Below are 19,075 nucleotides of genomic sequence, written 5' to 3' on the forward strand. Positions count from 1 at the left end.
TGCATTTGTCAAAGCCCATAGAATGTACAACATCAAGAGAGAACCCTAATGTAAACTATGGACTTTGGTTGATAATAATGTGTCCATGTTAGTTCATCGATTGTACCAAACGTGCCACACTGAGGAGGGATGTTGAGGGTAGAGGAGTATATATATATATGTGCGAACTCTCTGTATTTTCTGCTCAATTTTGTTGTGCACCTGAAACTGCTCTAAAAGAATAAAGTCTTTTTAAAAACAGCGAAAAGAATCAGAATAATAATAGTCCATTGCCACATCCTGATTTCAGAGATATTAAAATGGAAGAAATACATCTTAAAGTCGATGGAATATGATAGATATAAATGTGCCAGTTGGATCACGATGGCCCTGTTTACTGCTTGTTATTGCTATGAGCTCTACTATTGTTAAGAGTTGGAAAGCCACTGTTGCAGTGGATGAATGTGGGAAAGGAACAGGTAAGTACACCATTAGGCAGCATGTGACGGCTGCTTCCTGAGCAGAGATGCAAATTACCTGCTGTTGTTGGAAGGAACAGTTGACAAGGACTGGGGACAGCAGGAAAATTTCAACTAGAAGACAGAGTATTTGAGCTGGGCTTGATTCCATCAGGAAGTATGAAGAAAAAGACATTTCGAGATGAGAGGGCAGAACGTACAAAGGCATGAATGTGCTGGGCACACTGGGAGAAGTCCGACAAGCCCCGGGGGAATGAAGGCAAGTCAGCACCAGACTGAGAAGGCCTTGATTGGATGCCAGGACTTTTGGATTTATGCTAAAGGCAGAAGGAGAGGCGTTGAGATGATCCAACTAGTATTTTAGAAAGAACCGGAAGGGTGGATTAGATGAGCAAGGCTGGCGACAGGGAGAGGGCAGGACACATTGTTTTTTTCTGCCCTGCACTCATTCTACCTTACTCTGGTAACAACCCTCTGATGTCCTTTAAGAAGCCACACTTTCCTGTGTAAATCAGTTCCTTCTGTTACAGTGGCAGAAAACCCAATCTAAATTCTGGCTTAAGCATAAGAGAAAGAGGCTGTGTCTCTACTGGGCACAGAAAGGGGATGACAATATAAGTGATATTCTTGGGGCCAAATCAACTGGACCTGATGAATGCTTAGATGAGTGAGGAGTTAAGTGTTGAGTGACCCAGTTGCTCCCATTCTGCCCATGTGAGTTTAAATTCCCTCATTAGGCTACTCGTTTTCATCTTTTTCCAATTTGATTACCATCTTTCTGTGAAAATAAACTGTCAATATTTTTTTATTTTCAAGATGGAGGGAAAAGCAGATTTTAGAATTGTAGACCACTAAGCTTGATGCCAATCTTTGGAATTTTTCTGGTGTAGATCATTGAACATAGGGTGTTAGGGAAAATGTAACAGTTAATAGGAATCGTCATGGATTGTTTTCAGGTAAATCGTGACAAGGAAATACTACTTCCTTTCTTGATAGGATCATTACATTACTAAACAAAGATGTCAGTCATTTCACAAAGTCAAGACACCTTATGAATAAGATTGAGAAATATGGGTTTAAATTATTGCAGAGAAAGGGTGATTCAAAGAGTCCTGATTACTGGAGTGACGTTAATCTTGAGGCCTCAAGCTCTCAAGAAAAACTACAGATTTGTCCCCCTTTGTCTGTACCTGAGTAATATGTTTATCAATGTTTGAGCTAAGATACCGAATTTTAAAAAGATACAGAACTCAGATCAGAATGAGATAGATGACAGAATAGCTATTCAAAATCATGATTTTTTTTAAAAAAGAGGTAACATTTGGCTGCAAAAAATATGTAGTATTTTTTGTTCAGAAAATTTGAAAAGGGCCAGGATTTGGGAGACTTAGCTTGACCTCGTAACGTGACAGTAAGTTACAGATATTCATGCAGTGTGAGCAGCCACCAAAATAACAAAATGTAGACTGTGTTAATGCAAAACAGTGTTCAAGTCACAGGGGTACCGGACCTGTGCTATTCAGCTCAGGACTTCTGGACTTACATGTTCAAATATAGATACCACATAAAAAGAGCTACCTTGCATAACAAGTCAGAATTCATTAGAAAGAGACATCCAGGGAGACTGTGGAAACTATTTTTTCTATGAAGAAAAGATGAGGGGATTGGGTCTGCTTAACCTGCAGAAAAGCAATTTGCTAAGGGGAACATTGTTGCAGAGGAGAGAGGGAGAGAGTAGATTTATTCCATGTTGCACTAGAGCTCAGATCTAAGACCATCAGGAGGGCTATTTCAGAGAGGAAGATACTGGCTCAGCATAAGAAAGGACAGTTTTGGGTACTGGAACTGAGCCACAGTGGACAGGACCTCCTGGTGAAGTGAGCTCTACATCACTGGAAGCAATCAATCGGAAAACAGTGGCCACCTGTCAGGGATTCTATAAAAGGAATTGCTGGGGGTAGGAGGGGCCTTCAGAGAGGTGATAACATCCAAGGTATTCTCTAACTTGAAGCTTCTGTGTGTCAGTGTGTCTACTCAATTTAAAATGATTGCTTTCGTAGACATGATTTCTAAAAGAACACATTATAATTTGTTTTGTAAACAAAACAAGTTTCCACTGAAGAAATTCATTGCCAAGTACAGTTGATTATTGTTGTTTGTAGTAGTTATGTTCTATAAAGCCACTTGGAACACTGAGTTAGTGCCTGCTGATTATTACCATTGTTTTATTACCAAGCAATTATTAGCATTACTTCTAAGGAGAATACAGGATTAGGTTCCTGCAAGCCTCTAGTCCCATGTTTACCAACCAGTTAATATATAACCTTGTTTTATGTCTGTTTCTGTTTAAAGACATTTTATTTAATATATGTTGTTGACTCATTAATACTGAATGATGGCCAACAGCACTGTAATTCATGGTGAATGAAGCTTATCTTACAGATGTATTTTCTCCAAAAGGCATATCACAGCTTCCTTACACATAGAGACACTAGCCAACACATCAGTACTATGCTTACGGGCCATTTTAAACAGCTAAAACAAAAAAACAAAAAATGCAAAAACATGGTGCTAGATAGACCACAGGAAGGACATTTGTTTACAAAATGAGAATTGAAACAAGAAGGCAGAGTGTTGCCTCATTCAACCTCAGTGGGGACATGCACATAGGGCAACAATTTCTTTTTTTTTACCACTCTGCATGTCCCAAAATGACTGTGGAAATGTTGTGAGTATTGGTTTAGGGGTTACATATAAATTTTAGCAAGTAAACGAATTCGCAATCTGTGAATAATGAGGACTACAGTTAAAGATTTGAAGAGAATGCTTTCAGTCAAAAGCCATTAAAGTTGGGTGTAGAGTTCAGTCACTGGCAGATCACATGAATGTGTTTTGAAGTAAGAGACACCTGTAAATGAAAATCAAGGATCCTGCACTGATGAACTCATCTACAAAACAGAAACAGACTCGCAGACATAGTAAACAACCTTATGGTTACCGAGGGGAAGAGGGTGGGAAAGGATAAACTTGAGAGTTTGAGATTTGCAAATATTAGCCATTATATATAAAAATAGATTTAAAAAAACAAATTTCTTCTGTATATGAAATTTCTTCTTTAATGAAAAAGAATATGAAAGCGAATATGTACGTATGTATACACATGAATGGGACAATGTGCTGTACATCAGAAGTTGACACATTGTAACTGACTGTACTTCAATAAAAGAAAAAGAAGAAAGAAAATCAAGGATCGTGTATTTAACTTGATGGAGCAACAAAGAGCTTACCGCTCAGAATAGTAATAGCATTTATCAAGTAGCCTGTTTCAGGTAAATACTTTATAAATATTATGTCATTCTCTTAGGCTATGATAAATAAGATTCTGTAGAAAAGTTGAAATAAGCTACTTAAATTTTTAAGATAAAACCTGGTAACATAAATCTCTGAAAAATCTGTACACTTTCTAAATAATGGTTATGTAACTAAACACTTGAATGTACTGGGAAATACCTACTGGTGTAATTTTATAAAAATAAGTAAAGTCTCCTCCCTGTAATTTATCTGCCTTGGAAGTCAGTATTTTCTGGAAGTGAGATAAATTTGTAGAAATGGTAGAATTAAACTGCTAATACAATAGTTGTAGCTCCCTTTTCTCTCTCTTTCACAAACACACACTTTTTAAGAGGAGCAGAGAAATGGTAACACTCGGCTTTAGGGGAATTTGGTCCAAAGTTTTTTTTTTCTTTTCGGGGTGGGGGAGGCGTAATTAGGTTTATTTATTTTTAATGGGGGTACTAGCAATTGAACCCAGGACCTTGTGCATGGTAGACATGCACTCTACCACTGAGCTATACCCTACCAAATGTTTTATCTGTACTCTGTTCATCCGCCTCCTGTCTTGAATGCCCTGTTAGCCTGAGGGTATTAGATGCTCCTCATTTCTGGAAATAGTCCGTGTTTTTGAAACTTGAACTCTTGAGACCACAAAGTCCTCTATAATCATCCTTAGTTTTTGAGAACAGCCTGGGCCTCCACCCATACCAATGCAAAGTTGCCCCTCAGCCCACGCACAGAGTGATAAATGTTTTACTCGTGGGGACAAAGCAGCTTTCAGTACACAAGGTCATTCCCCTCCTTTTCGCCCTCCAAAATAGCCAGCTAGCTGTCGTTTGGGGAAGAAGGTAATCACTATCTGTAAGTCTAAGTAAACTTGTGCTGAAGATTTGTTTACATCTGTCATTCTGAGTGCTCGTTAGCAACTAGTATATAATACAGTTTAGTAGGTCTGCCTTCCACAATCCCATCTCCTTCTATTTGATGTATTTTGCAAGCTGGTAGTTACCACCACTGGAACACCCTTGCCTGAAGATGTCATCCCCAGAGGCCTGTACCCGCCTCTAGAGTCCTGACTGAAGCCTTCACTGTTTCTAGCTGTGCTGTTCTGAAAGGAAAATGCCCAGGCCCTCAGGAGGCTTGAGATCCACCTGCCCATTCTGGGTCGCTCTATCCCTGTGAATTCCCACCCCAGGCTACCAGAGGTCTCCCCCTTGGCCCTCCCCTCCATCCCCTACCCAGGGCATTATGCAGGACCCCATGCTCAGGAAGAACCTGTGTTTGGTTTAATACACTGCTATTGCCATCTTGAAATTTCTAATTTATCTTTGAACTCATGTTTTGTAGTGCAGTTGGATGGGACAATGGAGCATGCATGTCTACTGCTCCTTGCCACCCCATTCACATAGAGCCTTCTCAGTGCCCCATGAGCACAGAATTCTGGAGGACCCACAATGCTTTGGGGTTCAGTGAAACAAAGCAAATAAGTTCAAGTTGTGTTATGTCTACAACTAAGTTGGGGTGCTGATAGCTCAGAGAAGTTGTGCTTTCCAGTGGAACCAGAACTTGCTTCAAACACAGGAAGAAGGCAGTGGCATTCTAAGAAACACAGAAGACCAAGGAACCCTGTCATACCCTTTCTTGTGTTACTTCCCCATATTAGCCAACCGTCTATGCTGAAAACATTTTTCCTTTCAACCCTTTCTTTCTCAGTAAGTCAAAGGTAGAAAGTGTTGGTAGAATGTGTGTGCATATCAAGAAGTGAAATAGTACTGGTTAAGTGAGTTTTCTGCAGCGTTTTCCACTGCTCTGGTGAGAACAAAATATATATACACGTAAGAGCTGCAACGTAGAAATTGTATCATTTTAGTGTTTTCACATAAGAGTTACTCATATTTGTATTTCAAACTAGCATTGCACAATATAAAAATTAACTATAAAATTCATGCTGACAACCAATTTTTAATTTTTCCTTACTTAGAATGATATTAGTTATTATTATTGACTCTCTAAATTAAACACCATGACAAGTCAAGAGAGAGACCAGAAGAGAGGGAAAAGTTATATTTCAATACCTTTAGCTCCATCCATTGTTTTTTCTACTTTTCGATCAAGAGGCCCCAGAAAGTATGTAGCCAGTTTTGAACCACTTCCCACCCCCTAAAGAGTCCCAACAGCCCTATTCTGAGAAGGTGGGTTGGGGAAAGACTCCACACCTGCCCCACCCTCTTCCCTGACAGGGCTAGGGCCGGAGAGGTGCCAGGGTATCTCTGCCCATGGATAAGGCATCCAAGGCTGCTGCGGCCCCAGCCGCCCACACGCAGGAGCTGCATTTCCTGTAGTAAACACACTGGCTTCTACTCACGGAGGTAGGAAGTGGGGGCGGAAGGAAGTCCTTGCTCCACTGCTGGGGCACTTTTTCCCACAGAAACAATGTGTGGGTCACAGTTCTCATCCTCTCACAGTCGAGCTGCTTCTGGGATAAATGGGCTTCCACGAGCTGGCCTGAGAACCTAACCAGTATTTGGCACATCATTTCTCTAGGGAATATGCATTTTCAGTTTCAAACAGCTAAGTTAGAATTCAACTTTGGGAACATAAGTCAGTCATACAGGGACTATCTATATTTTTCCTAGCTCAGAAGAAATCCTGAGACCACAGAAATGGATGGTATCTCTAAGACCCAGATAAACAACTCAACATCAATAAGAAGGTGATTAATAGTAGTAACTTCACTTTATCCTCTGGTGGCATGAAGAGTTGATCCTTCAGATTTTCAGCTTGAAGAACTTGATTGCAAGTACACCAGGGTTGATTGATCTCTGGCCACCAACACATACCAACCAAACCCAAGAAACTCTGCACTGTAAACCAGATGCCAATCCATTAAGAACACAAGAAAAACTGCTGACTTGGGCTAAAGATTCATCCAGTCTGATATTCTCTGACAATGATTGTGAATTTCCATGTTTTATTCACTCTAAGCTCTAGTGTTGAATATAGTGTCCTCCCGATAAAATGTTGAAAATAAAGTGTTTTTGAATATTGTAATTACCCTGTATGACATTAAACTTCAGGAAGGTAAATAAGGATTTTCTCCAAATACTCACTTACTTAATCCTGTGTTTAAAGCAACTTTCTTCTTAGGGAATCTATTTGACTATTTTAGCTGCCCTTTTCTATGACCTGGTATATTTACTAGGCTCTTCTTTAAGGTTTTGGGGTAGAATTAGATGCATGATACCAGGCATAGCTTCATCACCATTTTGTCGAATATAGGACAAAACAGTGCTTTCAGTTTTGTTTTCCACATTCTTAGCAAGGAGGCCTACTGTTTTATTGTTATGTGACTTGAGAAAACAGTCAACAATAACTCGTGGTTCTGTTTCCTGGAATAAATCATAGCTCCAAGCTCATCTTCTTTCAGGTGTCCTTCAGACTAACAGTCCTAAAAGCATTATCCACAATCAGTTCAGAATGCAACTCATCTGCCATACTTCTGTCCATTAACATAGCTTTGTGCAATTTATCTTTTCTTCAATTTAGTTCCATCTGCTTGGTGGTTACTACTCTGGAGAGCTTAAGGGCATCTCAGCCCAGTCACTTTTCTTACATGAGCCCACTTTCAGACAGCCTATGAAAGTCCGAAATAAGGCGAGTCCCCTAGCAGTAATCCTTGCGGACTCCACTCTGAAATCAGAAAGATCCATCGGCTATTCTGGCACCAACAGCAGTCAGCAGACCCAGGTACTGGTCCCCGTTCTACCACTTATTAGTTGTCAGAGTCCAGGCAAGTCATTTAATCTTATCATTAAAATGCCTCACCTCCCTTGCAGCGCTGTTCCAAGGATTTCGCGAGATAATGTGTGTGAAAGCACTCTGAAAATGCTAAATGACAGCATAAATAAGGGGTGCTATTAATATCTCCAGCCAGAAGCTTGCCTGTCTAAACCATGGTTTCCTGAAGTTAAGCCAGCTCTCTCTCCTTCCATTCAATTCATTCCACAGATAGGCTTTAAATGCCTGCTTCACCCAAGATAGAACGTTCTCCCCACTTTTTGAGTAAGTTTGACTTCAGGTAGGGCTTTTCTTCAACGTTTACTATGTAAATTGGTAAAAACTTTTTTTGTAAATGTCGCATTCACTGTTTCCATGCTTATTTCTCCCTCAAAGAAACGTGGTTGAATAGTGAGGCAGGAGGCATGCCGCAGCACGCTGCAAAGGTGGAAGGTGGAGCGGTCTCCGCCTGCGTCTCCCACAGAGAGCAGGAGTGCCTTCTGCTCAGCCCAGGAGAGTCAAAGGGAAGTCAGACAGAACACAGCTAACGGCACAGGGACAAGGGGACAAGGAGGAACCGTATACAACCTCCCAGATGCCAACAGTCAATATTATAAGAAACAGATTTACTTACATGAAAGCGGCGTTAGGATGATCTAATTTAGCTGGTGGTCCATCCAGGAAAGGAAAATTTCTTCCAATTTTAGAGGCTTCCAAAGGTTTATAAATACTGTTTTCAAAGGGAAAATAAAAGACTAATGTTTCTTGGGGAAGAGGGAACAAGACGGATTTTTGAAAAATGATTTAGCTGTACAGCAGGTTATGAAGGAGGGAAAAGGAAGAGATTAAAATGATTCTTTCCCTCCTCCCTCTGTGACTCAGAGATTAATTTTAAAAATAATCTTCATCCCCGTATGGGAAGCCGAGCAAAGACTCACATCTTCACATTCCAAGTTCCATTATGGCCTTGGAGAGGAAAGGCACAAAAGGAAGAGGCAGATAGGAAACAGTAACTATTAAAGGTAATCTGGAAAAGGCTTTACCTACTCAGAAGAGGGGAGGTGAAATTAAAGGCAGGTCCAGCTGTGATGAAATAGGCATTTTCTGTTATTGCTCTATTCCAAAGTATGTTGTGTCAGCAAGGATGACGCCTCAACTTGCCTTTTCAGGCTTACCTCCCACTAACTCTTCTGGTGATCCATATTTTACTCATTCAAATGAATTTTCATCTTTGCACACCATTCCCCTTTCTTTGGATCAGCAACAGAAGGCTCTTTTCTAGGTGTTTCCTCAGTCACATTTAATTTATGTAAGCATGTTCTTTTTTTTTTTAAGTTCTTTTTATTTTGAAAGTATTTCAAACTTACAGAAAAGTTGCACACATAACATAATGAGCTTTTTTTTTTGACCTGAACCATTTGAGGGTAAGTTGCTGGCATGACATGTGTGGTGGATATTGAGATGCATTGACCAGAGACCCTTCAAGGAAGGACTTGCTGCCCACCTGTGGGGACTGTGGTCAACACACAGCTGTCGACTGTCATTTCTTACAGAGTTTGGCTCATTTGCAGAGAGCTATATTGCCTTAGGAGATGCCCCTTTCCCATGTGGCTCAAATCCAACAATTGATCAAGGGAAGGATAGGGAGGCCTGGTAATTCAGGCCCTGAGCAGGGCAAATTCGATGAGCCATTTCTGCTCGAGAGCTCCCAGTGGGGCTCGTTGAGCTTGTCAGCCTGCATCTCAGATCAGCTTCTCCCTCTGCCCAACCCTGTTTCCTTCCCCTCTAGCCCACAGACATTGATCCCCAGAGCTCTCCCTCATAATTACCCTGAACACTAAATTCTGTCTCAGAGTCTGCTTCCTAGGAAAGCCCAAACTGCCACAGTTGGAGCCAGGAGAGATCTGAGGAAGAACATGATAAGATGGGGTTTTGGAGCTGGTTCACCACCCAGCTGGTAGGAGGACCTCTGCGCTGGTGATGGATGGAGAACGGATAGTCCCTGGCATGAGGTAGCCGTCTAAGTACTAAAACCTTCTCCAGTGGTGAACTATTATAGTACACAAGTGAAAGAGAATGTGTTAGCTGGTGCAGTAATATGGAGAACATAGTAATCTTAAGGACAATGGGATTGGATGCTTCTTGTTTAACTCCAACGAAACTCTAGGAGAAGAGAACAAAAAGCTGAGGGAGTGACAAGCAGGCAACTGAGAGCCAAGTGTGAAAGCCAGGGAGTCTCTTTGGTAGAGAGGCTTTCATAACTTGCAGTGGGAGGGCAGAGAAAGCTGAGGACCAGACCAACTAAATCTTCAGTGTGACCAGGCTCCAAAAAATGTTAAGCTAACTAAGCTAGGTCTCCTAATCCAAGGACAGGGCTGTTGTTGAGAAAGAATGAGATGCTGACATTCAGGATGGGGACATCTGAGTTGATGCCCCCCCCAATATCTTAAATTTCTAAGTTTCTGTTGACCCTCTGAGCCTGGAAGAGTGAGCAATTCTTCCCTACTAAGAGCCACACACTCCCCTTGCTTGAGACAATGGCAAGTCCTTTTCCTGCAATACAACATGTGTCTCCCTCAGGATCTTCCCCTACCCTCCTGTCCACTAAATCTGTAACTAGGGTTAAGTAGCATCATTACCCAGCTGAGGGCATGCTAGGCCTGATGAGGGGGAAACCATATCCCAAAAGAGCAAAAAGATTTAACCAGCACAGATTGCAGGAGATGGGGTACTACACATAGGACTAGATTCTGAGGGTTCTTGATTAAGGGGGATAGAGTGTAAGATCGGATAACAATTTGGGTAAACACTCCCAAAATACAAGATTTACACTCTGTCAAAGACCACAGGAATCAGTGCAAACGTGCTAGTAAGGTGGTGCCTGTGAAGCATGGAAAAAGTGATGGCCCATGCTAAGTGATATCAAAATGCCGTGTCTTGGCAGATGGCAGAGGAAAGGATTAAAACACTAAGGGAAATAAAAAATAACAAAATACCTAGGAGTAAATTTAATAAGACGTGTACACTGAAGTAAAAAAGTGACTTTGACAAGATATGTACACTGAAGATTACAAAACATTGCTGAAGGAAATTAAAGAACTAAATTAATGGAAAGCTATTCCACGTTCATTTATTGGAAGACTTAATGTTGTTAAGATGGCAATAATCTTCAAATTGATCTATAGATCCAAAGCAATCCCTGTCAAAATCCCATCTGACCCTTTTGCAGAAATTAACAACTGATCCTAAATTCATACGGAAATGTAAGGGAGCCTGAATAGCCAAAACAATCTTGAAAAAGAGCAAAGGTGGAGGATTCAATCCCCAGTTTCAAAATTTACTACAAAAAAGCTACAGTAACCAAAACAGGGTGGTACTGGCATAAGGATAGACATATAGATCAAGAGAATAGAGTTCAGGGTCTAGAAGTAGACCTACACACTTATGGGCATTGGATTTTCCACAAGAATACCAAAAACTATTCTATAAAGAAAGAATAATTTTTTTCAACAAATGGTGTTAGGGCAACTAGCATATGAAATAAGTTGGGACCCTTATCTCACCCAATACGCAAAAATTAAGTCAAAATGGATTGTAGTCTTAAAGGTAAGAGCTAATGCTATAAAACTCTTAGGAAAAAATAAGTGTAAATTTTTGTGACCTTAGGTTAGGCAATGGTTTCTTAGACACGACACAAAACACAGTCAACCAAACTTGAACTTCATCAAAATTAAAAGCTTTGTGCTTCAAAGAACACTACCAAAAGAGTCAAAAGATAACCTACAAAATAGGAGAAAATTTTTGCAAATCATGTATCTGATAAAGATCTAGTATCTAGAAAACTTTACTCAGTGATAATGACAAAAAACCAAATGTTAAAATAGGCAGAAGATTTGAACAGACATCTTTCCAAAGATATCAAAATGCACAACAAGCTTTGGAAAATACATTCAACATCAGTGGTCATTAGAGAAATGACCACAGTAAGACACCACTTCACACCAATAGAATGACTTTAATAAGAAAAAAATGGGGGCGGGTATAGTTCAAGTGGTAGAGTGCATGCTTAGCATGCATGAGGTCCTGGGTTCAATCCCCAGTACTTCCTCTAAGAATAAATAAATAAATAAATCTAACTACTTCTCCCCAGCAAAAAAAAAAAAGTTGGTGTGGGGAATAAGTGTTGGTGACATCGGGGGAAATTGAAAGACTCATACATTGCTGGTGGAAAAGTAAAATGATGCAGCAAGTTTAGAAGACAATGTGACAATTGCTAAAAATTTTAAGCACAGAGTTATCATTTGACCCAGGAATTCCATTCCTATGTATATATATCCAAGAGAAATGAAAACATATTTCCACACAAAAATTTGTACACAAATATTAATAGCAGCACTATCCATAATAGTCAAAAAGAGGAAACAACCCAAATATTTATCAACTGATGAATGGATAAATGAAATATGTTCTATCCATACAATAGAATATTACTCAGCTACGAAAAGGAATGAGACTCTGATATACATTTCATGGATGAACCTTGAAAACATTATGCTGAGTGAAAGAAGGCAGACATAAAAGGCCACATATCGTATGATTCCATTTACATGACATGTCCAGAATAGGTGAATCCACAGGGACATAAAGTAAATTAGTTGTTGCCAGGGACTGCCAGTAGGGAGAATAAGGAGTGACTGCAAACTGGCTCAGGGTTACATGTTGGAGTGATGAAAATATTCTAAAATTGATTGTGGTGATGGTTGCATAACCTTGTGAACATACTAAAACCCATTGAGTGTTATACTTCAGAATGGTGGATTTTATGTACATAATGCTATCTCAGTTTTCTAAAATATTTTTTATTGAGTTGTAGTCATTTTACAATGTTATGTCAAATCCCAGTGTAGAGCACAATTTTTCAGTTATACATGAACATACATATATCCATAGTCACATTTTTTTTCGCTGTGAGCTACCACAGTGCTATCTCAATTTTTGAGAAGGGACTCAGGGACTTGAACATGCTGGCATAGATATACTTTGTAAGACCAGAAAACCCACCAGATGACTGTTCCTTGGGAGGACCTGGAGGACAGACCGTCTACCAAAGCAATAAGGAATGTATTGGTGAAAGGGCCCCAGAATCACTACGAATTTCAGTGGTGGCTCTCTTTTGCAGGCTGGACTGCTGGTAGGCGATGATGCTGTTATAAAACTGACAATTCTTATTAGCAATGGGGTTAATACAACCCAAAAGTAATTGAACCAGATGCCATCACCAAGTTTCAGAAACCATGTGGACACAATTATGATAATAAGCGGCAACTAGTTATGGAGATAGTTAGCAAAACATGGTATCATTTGCTGAAAAATAGATGGACAGCCAATAGGGGTACTACTCAGTTTGTACAAGCAAAAGAAAACAAAGAGGGCATAGGGAATAGAACTATTTGGGAGCAAAGGTTTTGTGTTCTATTGAAATTAAGTTGGTATTAGTATGAACTACATTGTTATAAATTTAAATGCCAATTGTAAACCACTAAGAAAATACCTCAAAAAATATATATACATATATATATATTTGACAAGGGAATTAAAATGGTACATTGGAAAATATCTTTTTAACAAAAAAGAAGGCAACAATATAGGAATAGAGGAGCAAAAAAGACATGATATATAGAAAAGAAAGCAGAATGGCAGATGTAAATCCCTTTTATATAAAATGACTCAGCCCCTTGACCCCACCTCTGTCGCTGACCACACCATTGCTGGCACAAACAGAGAAGACATGAATGAAGGGACCGTGTGGCAGAGACTGAAGCTCTTCTGGGCCCATTGGCATGAGTTCCCCCTAATCAGGGCTGATCTGGTTGTTGCCACTGCCAAATGTCCAACTTGACAGCAGAAGAGATAAATGAGAACCATTCCTCAAGGAAACCAACTGACCAGTGGGTGGCAAGTTGACTACTTTGAGACTCTTCTACTGTGAAAGGGCCAGTGTTTTTCATACTGACAAGAATGGAAACATACTCTGGGTAAGGGTTAAAAAGTCTTACCTTCAGGCCTCACCCTGGGCTTATACATTGTTTGATCTACCAGCAGGGGACCTCACATAACACTGCATCAGACCAGGGGATACAATTCACAGCAAAATAGATGTGAGAGTGGAGCTATGACAAAGGTATCACTGACTGGAACATCCTGAAGCCACTGCCCTTACAGAGCTGAAGTGTTAGCTGACATGCAGTGCTCTGGGAGTGCCCTCCCCCTGGGTACATTAAAAACATTGAATCAAAGATCTTTATGTGGTGCTGTGTTCCCAAAAGGAAGAATACATGGGTCTGAGAAGCAAAACATGGACGTAGGAGTGGACCTGCTAATCATTACTCCCAATGACCCTTTGGGGAATTTATGCTTCCTGTTCCTGCTATTCTGGACTTGGCAGGGTCAGAGGACTTGGTTCCCAAAAGGGAAATATTTCCACCAGAGGATACAGCAAAAGTCCCTTTGAATTACTAGCTCAAACTGCTGCTGGGCACTTTACGCTCCTAGTATCAGGGATAAGTAGAGTGGAAATAGAGGAACCACCTTAGCAGGGGAATTAACCCTCATCATCAGAAGGACTTAGGTCTGTTGTTATACAATAAGGGTAGGGAAAAATGTTTTAGCACCCAGATGATCTACTTGGATGCTTCTTTTTATTCTCTTGCCCAGTGGCAATAGTAAATGGATAATGCAGGGGAGACACAGTGACCAGGAACACAGCCTTCTCTGGGATTCGAATCTACATTATGCCCCAGAGAAGTCACTGAGGCCAAGATAAATGGTGGCTGAGAAGGAGAGGAATTTAGAAAGGATAGTTGAGAAGGGGGGCTGTTAGTTTCGATTGTAGCACCAAGACCAGCTGCAGCAGAGAGGGCTGTAGTTTGTCCTACAAACATTTCTCTTCTAAATTTCCCCAGGAGGAGAGGCTCATCAGAAACCTGAAGAAGCTACCCCTCAGCATATATGAAGAAATGCATCTGAGAGTAGCACAGGGAATGAACATGGAGATGAGCCACTAAGATGTCTCTTTGCAGAAGAACTTCTCGTCCCAGCTACCAGAGAGCTGCTTAATCACATTTCACGGCCCGTTGAGGACAGCCCACATCCATTAGCTGATCAAAGCATGGTTTTAAAGCCCAGCCATTCCACCCTGGTTTGGGACAGCACTGAAGAGCCATTGCAGCTCCAGAGTTCCTCGTGGGGTCAGTTCAGGCTACTGAGCCTTCCTTATACGCAGCTTGCTTTTCCTTCCATCTAAGCCTGCTTCCTTCTCTTCCCTTCCACAGGTGTTGATCCCAAAGGCACTTCCTGGTAAACATCCTGGACACTAAACTCTGACTCAGTCTTCTTCCTGCATAAGAAGCATTTTACACTGTGAAAATGCTCATTATCCCAAATGCTTTAGTATATATTTTTAACGAATGAACACTCATCTAGATAACCCCACTGCTATAATAAAATCAGGAATTTAACACTGATATGTTACTATCTAATTTTCAGACGCTAATTCTAATTTAGTCAATGGTCCCAATAATGTCCTTCTTACAGTAAAAGGATCCTGCCCAGAAATTATGTGTTGTATTTAATTGTCTCTTCAGTCTTCTTCAATCTTGAATGGTTCACTAGCCTTTGCTTTCGTGACCTTGACATTCTTCATCAGGTGGCCCTTGACTTCAATCTGTCCTGTCAGTGGTAATGCTAACTTGATTAAAGTTGCATCTGCCAGGCTTTGCTACTGTCAGGTTACTCTTTTTTCCTTTTGTAATTAAGTATTTTGTATGGAAGTACTTTGAGGCTATGTAAATATCCCATTCTTTATCAAACTTCCTATTTATATCCATACTGGCCAAGGAATTCCTATTTTATTCAATGGACCATGATCCATTATTGTCATTATTTTGACACTCAAACTGTTCCACATTTGGTCAGTGGAATCCCTTTCAAGTTGGCTTCTTTATCCTTTTAACATATCTCCATCATCCTTTTACACTTCTCTTGCTGCACAAGACGGTCCAAGCTGATTTTATACTTTTCCTGCCTCAGCTCTGGAATCAGCCATTTCTCCAAGGAGCTCTGGTTCCTTTTGGTGGAGAATGGCATTCAGAAACTAAGATCTCAGCATTAGGTGTGCTCATTGCTATTAAAGTGTCACTGTTTTTAGGTCCTTTCCGTGGACAGATCTAGGGACTATATGAAATACATGTCTGTATGTGTATATGTGTATTTATGTATATAAATTTACATATATATTTACACAAACACATTTTACATCTCTATTTATTTCTGTATCTCTATATATTCAGAATCATGAGTTCACGCCGATACCTCCAACTCCAGTCCAACACCAACTACTTCATGCTAGTTTCTCACTCTTCATATATTGTAACTACCATCTCTACCAGTGAGAAATCTAATTTCCATTATCCTTAATATGACTATTTATTTCATCAGTGCTTCTGTGTATAAACAATCTCTTATGATTGCCCCTTCCCCTCAGTGTGGACAACTCTTCACCCTGCACTGGGCCGCTGTTCTGCCCAGATACCTTCTTTATCTTGCCTGGGCTCCAGTGCCCGGAGCTGGACCACAGTCACCCGCCTCACCCTGATCTGACTCTGACACCTGTGCCAGATAGCCTTCCTTGTATGCCCTCTTCACTGAGCTTCATCTCTGCACCACGCTAGGCCTCCTCTCCCTGCCCCTGCCTCATATGGATAGTTATCTTAACCCCTGTTGGGTTCCAACACCTGGCACCAGGCTGCCCTTCTGCAGGGCCTCACTCTGCTCAGGGTACCACACTGGTATCCCCCTCCTTGTGGAGACATGCTCCTCATCCCAGTCAGGCCACCCTCCACGCAGATGCCCTTCTCACCTGTCTTGGGCTCTGACACCTGAACCAGGCTGGCCTCTTACCCAGAGTAGCTTTATTTCTGTCATCATGTCTGTTAAACTCATATTTGCTGAGAGAGCCAAGCCTGCCTGCTCAGCCTGTTCCCTATCTGTGAGGGCCACTGTCTCCTCCACTAGAACCATATAGTTCAATACACAACGGGCTGCTCAACTGAAAATTCCCCTCTCACCATTCTTCTCAGTGGGGTTTTCAGGATAATATAAATATGGGCCTGCATATTTGAGAAAAGGGTAGCTTGCTTCAAGACTTCTAATTTCTCTTCCCTGTTTCCTTTTTCTCTCTTCCTATCAGAACTCTGTGAATTTTGCTAGGTTAGTTTAAATAGATCCTTAGTTGCTTCTAACTTTCTGCTAGACTCTTTTCCATAGGAAGCTACTTCAAAGGTCCTAAAGCTATTTAGATCCCAGATTCCAGTAGGAATGGATTATTCCCTTCTCTTCAAATATGCCCCAAGCTGTTCTATCTGTGTGCCTTTATTCACGCTGGAGCTTCTGCCTGGACTATCTTCTCATTGCTCCTCCAAAGACCAAAGCCCTACATCCTGCAAAGTACACATCACGTGCTACCTCCCACCAAAGTCTTTGCAAATATCCCCAATCCTGGACCCCCATAGAACATCCACAACATATATCCTGTTCTGACATATTATAATTATCATGGCTAGGAGATGGGAAATTAGTTCCCTGGTTATAGATACCATTTCTTTTTCATTTCTTTTCTCCCGGGAGGTCTTGCAAATAATAGAGACTCTACAGATGTCTGTTGAGTTGAAAGATAATAAAGGTTTATATACTTTACATTAATATTATTTTTTTACATTAATATTATTATTAATTTTTCCTTTAAATTAGTGTATTCTTCAAAACAAAATTCCTAGTAGTTTTTTCTGGCATGAGACCGAAATATTCTCCCTCATTGAAGAGAAAGATGTTTACTTTTATTATCTAAAGGACAAGAAAGTGAATGTGTTTACCTTTTTCTCAACATGATGCAATAGGTTGTATTAGTATACCAGGACCTACAATCTAATCTCAAAGCAAATTCATATTTGCCTATTCAGGCCTATATTTTTATCCTGCCCAAATGGTACACCATTCTGGCTTTTGAAGTTATTAAATATTGACATTGTCTCTGGAACATATGCATTGCTTTGCATAGTGAATAAAATCATATTTTCCCCTGCAGAGAGATGGCCCCAATTCCTCACTCCCCACAGGAATTATGTAACTCCAGTAGGAGACCGACCTGCTTCTTTTGTGTTGGTCTTAGCTTGGATTCTCATAATCTGTTCTAAAGTAGGGCATTATCAAAAATCTGGGCTGCTTTGTCATATTTTTTTCCTCCATTTAACTCTTTATTGCAAGGGCAGTCATTAGATTGTAAACTCTTTGCCTCAGAGGTGTCTTCCAAGTCTTTTGTATCCTTCTTTTGCAGGCGATAATAGCACACTATAGATGTGCAATGAATGACTTCACCAAATTAGTCTTAGAGCGTTCCTCTTCCCTAGGCTGTCACTGCTAAGCTTGCTGTGTTCAGGAGTCAAAAAACACGGACTTTAAATGTTCTTCTTCTACTGCTTGATCTTACTGCTTTTAGACCTCTATTTATCCCTAGAGGCCAGGTAGCTATTGCACCAAGTTTTAAGAGTTGGGAGTTTAAAGAATTTTAAGCTTCTCTCTCTATGTCATGCCTTGAAATTGAAAGAACTGAGTAGAGAAAGAAAGGTTAGGGACCAAGAAGAGCTTTCCTGTTAAGTAATAGAACTCCTTCTGACAGGTATCTGTGGTAAGCTGAGTTGAGGTCCCCCAAAAGATGTCTATGTCCCAATCCCTGGACTCTGTGGATGTTATCTTGTATGACAAAAGAGGACTTTGCTGGTGTGATTAAGGATTTTAAGATAGGGAGATTATTCTGGATTATCTGAGCAGGACCTAAATGTAATCACATGCATCCTTAGAATAGGAAGACAGAAGATTTGACACACAGAAGAGAAGGCGATATGACTATGGAGGCAGAGATTGGAGTGGTGTGGACACAAGCCAAGGAGAACCGGCAGCCACTAGAAGCTGAAAGAAGCAAGAAACAGATTGTCCTATTGTCTCTGGAGGGAACACAGCCTTGCTGACACTTTTATTCAACCCAGTGAAACTGATAAACTTCTGGCCTCCAGTAATGTGAAAGTATACATTTCTGTTGTTTTAAACCATTAAACTTCGTGATAATTTGCTACAGCAGCCACAGGAAACTAATACAGCATCTTCCATCTCAAATGTTTCTATACTTTCTTTTCACTGCTCCCTGGCTTTAGCCTACATATGTATATACTTTCAACTCCAATTGTATTCTTTCTTTTCTTCCTAATAGATTTTTCCCTGTGGGTGTCTGTCTCTAAGAAAACAACTTTTCATATCCTTTTCAATGACTTAGATGTTGGGTCTCAAAACAATTTAATAAACATTTAGGGACCATCTGCTGTGCTTCTAGTATTGTTTACTGACTTTGAGGGGACATAAAGAATAAACATAAACTCCATCCTTACATATCTATAAAT

General features: G+C 40.4%; 1 long non-coding RNA gene across 1 annotated transcript in view; it reads left to right on the forward strand.

The window, feature by feature from the left end:
• LOC140696789 (uncharacterized) overlaps window positions 1–18,668 on the forward strand; it is a 65,948-nt gene extending 47,280 nt beyond the window's left edge. The window contains exons 3-4 of the long non-coding RNA XR_012073302.1: window positions 14,531–14,815; window positions 18,482–18,668. This is a non-coding gene — a long non-coding RNA (uncharacterized lncRNA). The remainder of the gene's footprint in view (window positions 1–14,530; window positions 14,816–18,481) is intronic.
• The last annotated feature ends 407 nt before the right edge of the window (window positions 18,669–19,075 follow it).

Source organism: Vicugna pacos, chromosome 6 (genome assembly GCF_048564905.1).
Source record: "Vicugna pacos chromosome 6, VicPac4, whole genome shotgun sequence".
NCBI lineage: Eukaryota > Metazoa > Chordata > Mammalia > Artiodactyla > Camelidae > Vicugna > Vicugna pacos.